General features: G+C 42.6%; 1 pseudogene; it reads right to left on the reverse strand.

Moving 5' to 3' along the window:
• Window positions 1-1,412: 1,412 nt before the first annotated feature.
• Window positions 1,413-1,531, reverse strand: LOC133364611 (5S ribosomal RNA; annotated as a pseudogene).
• Between the last annotated feature and the right edge of the window lie 1,694 nt (window positions 1,532-3,225).

The following is a 3,225-nucleotide window of genomic DNA, read 5'->3' on the forward strand; positions in this document are numbered from 1 at the left end:
TCCCTTGTTCAGGAAACACAAGAAGAATTACTGCTTGAATATGCTTGTTTTCCTTTTCATAGAATCATAGAACAGTAGAGTTGGAAGGAGCTTATAATGCCATTGAAACCACCCCCCTGCTCAATGTAGGAATCCACACTCCATTCTATCTTCCTCCATTCCTCCTCCCACCCCCCATAGTCAGCATTCCATGGTCACTGAACACACGTCAGTCCTCACTAGGCTACAGTTTTCCTCAGGTCTGTGCATGACTAAAGTTTCAATTCTGTGTGGAGTTTCTGTTGTTTAAAGCCAGTGTGGTGACAGAAGCCCTTCCCACATGATGAGCATGTATGTAGTTGTTTGCCCACATGGATTCTTTCGTGTGCAGTAGCATGTGATCTCAGTCTGACGCTTTCCCCGCACTGGGAACATTTATATGGTTTCTCTCCCATGTGGATACTTTCGTGTGTAGCAAGCCATGTTTGCTGATTGAAGCTTTTTCCACACTCTGAGTATTTATAAAGTTTTTCTCCTTTGTGAATTCTCTGATGTCTAAGGAGACCAGAGCTCTGACTGAAAGTTTTCTTGCATTCTGAGCAAGGTATATGGTTTCTCCCTCTATGGGTTTTCCCATGTGCCAAAAGACCTGACTGTTAACTAAAGCTTTTCCCACCTACTAAGCAACTGTGGGTTTTTTTCTCCAGTGTGGATTCTCTCAAGTCACCCAAGGTCTGCCCACTGACTGAAACCTTTCCCACAAGCTGAGCAAATATACAGTACAGCTTCTCTCTCATATAGATCCCCTCATGCACGGCTAGCCGCAATTGCTGACTGGAACTTTTTGCACAGTTTGAGCATTTACACGGCTTCTTTCCCGTGTGTATTCTCTGATGCCTTTTCCTACCTACCTCTTTCCCCCTTTTTTAATGTATTCTGTCTGTTAGATTGTATGTGAGCGACAGAGAATCTTTTTCAGCCCATGGGCCACTTTCCATTCTGGGTAATCTTCTGAAGGCCACAGGTCAGTGGTGAGTGGTACCAGAGGGGAAAGCAGGCTGAGCAATTAATGTAATTTTTACCTTTATACAGTGGATTAGCTTATACACACACACAACTTTCTATCCTCCATCTAGGTAAGCAAGAGACATTATCAGAGTTCAAGGATACATTCCGGCCAGGCCAAACAAAGCAGGGCCAGTGAGGGAGAATTCTGAGGGCCAGAATTCTGAGGGTCCCTGGGCCTGAGGTTCCCCGCCCTTGTTTTAAGCCTACAGACAATGGGGGCAATATTCCAATAAGTCATTTGTTGTTGTTATATGCCTTCAAGTCAATTACCACTTATGGCGACCCTATGAATCTTTTTTTAGATATATTCATAGGGTTTTCATGGTAAGAGGTATTCAGAGGTGGTTTACCATTGCCTTCCTCTAAGCCTACAACACCTGGTATTCTCCGGTGGTCTCCCATCCAAGTACTAACTAGGCCTAACTCTGCTTAGCTTTCGAGATCAGACGAGATTGGGCATGCTCAGGGTAGTATGGCCGTAGGCCAAATAAGTCATACTCAGACTTAAATTTTCATAAGCCCATTAATTTAAATGGGTCTACTTTGAACATGGCTAGCATTGGACATCACCCCCAGTGATTAATCTTTATTCATCTTTGTACAGTGCCTAAAGAATGTTGATGGTGATGATGATGATGATGGATTGGTCTTCTCAGTCTTATTTGTCTTTTGTGGTGGCAAATACCAGTTGTAGAGGATCTTATAAAACATTCTACTCATATTGGGTTATTTGTCTCTGTCTGAGCATCTGTCACTGCTAAGGTTTTTTCATGAGATTAAGTTGAGACATTCAAGATGAGGATGTCAGAGTTGGTGATTTAGAGAGGTGAGACAGCGAAGCTCAGTCTTCTTGCCTGAATGATAACTTGTTCAGACAGAAGAGCCAGGCCAGAGAGCCGTTTTATAGAATGAGGTGGAACTCATTTCCTCCCTGATACCTGTTGAGTTGGTAGCTGCACTACCACCTTCTGGCCACGGTGCTGCTGCAGCACAGCACAGACACTTCTTCTAGCAAGCTGTCCATGGTGATGTATGGAATGCTAGCATACCTAGTTTGTAGGGTTGCCAGACTCAGGGCCTGAGTATGATTCTGTATCTTTAAGAGAAGAAAAAATTCAGCCAAGTACAGGTTTTCTTGCAACAGTGTAATGGGAAAAACCACAAGGTGAAATTCTCCTTTCTCCCTGTACAACTTTTAAAGGTACAGAAGACCGCTTAGACTGAGGCTGGGTCTGGAAATCAAGAGGTCTTCTGTATCTTTAAAAGTTGTGCAGGGGGAAGGGAGAATTTCACCTTGTTGCAAGAAAACCTGCAATTGGCTGAATTTTCTCTTCTCTTAAAGATACAGAATCATCCCCAGGCCCTGAGCCTGGCAACCCTACTAGTTTGAGATCCCTGAAGTCCCTGAATACCCTGAAGGGTAAGACAATCAAATATCTTAGCAAGAAGCTGAATAAAACTAGCTGCACAAAGAATGTTTCAGAGCCCTAGCTTTTGGGAGATTTGGGAGATGTCTCTAGCAAGTTTCTTCACATGGTGGCAGCACATCTTATCTGTGACTTACAGTACAAATGTAACCATGTCTACTCAGAAGTAAATCCTATTGAATTCAATGGGGCTTACTCCCAGGCAAGTGCAATTAGGATTGCAACTTTAGGCTGGGTTGAAGATGAAGACAGAGGCATCTTGAGCCATGGTGTCATGGACCCAGTCATCCTGCTATATCTCTGTTCATGGGGATTCTAACTTTTTGATAGAGTTTCAAAACACTGCAAAATTTGTTTGATCACAGTTAACTGTGGGACAAAAGAAATGAGGGTGTACACCATGGAAATCATGCTTCCAATTTGCTTAAAAACTATTGTTTGCCTCTGGCCTTGGTAGGGCTACGCATATGTTGTACTTCCAATTCCATGGTAATTGCCTGTGCCTGATTACCGAGAATGATAGAACATTATCTGTGTGAAAAGGCAGATTTTGGTGCATAACCTTCAATTATGATGCCTTCAGAAGGTTGTTTTAGCTGATGAAAGCCATTATTTGTTATTTCATGCTTATCACCGCATGGTCAGTGCAGCAATTTTGTGTGAAGGGGAAAACAATAGAAAAGAAACATAAAAACTATGAAATATGGACTCTTTCTTGCAAAGTTGACAAATTATTTATTTCAACACCACT

Source organism: Rhineura floridana, chromosome 9, assembly GCF_030035675.1.
Source record: "Rhineura floridana isolate rRhiFlo1 chromosome 9, rRhiFlo1.hap2, whole genome shotgun sequence".
Classification (NCBI taxonomy): Eukaryota; Metazoa; Chordata; class Lepidosauria; order Squamata; family Rhineuridae; genus Rhineura; species Rhineura floridana.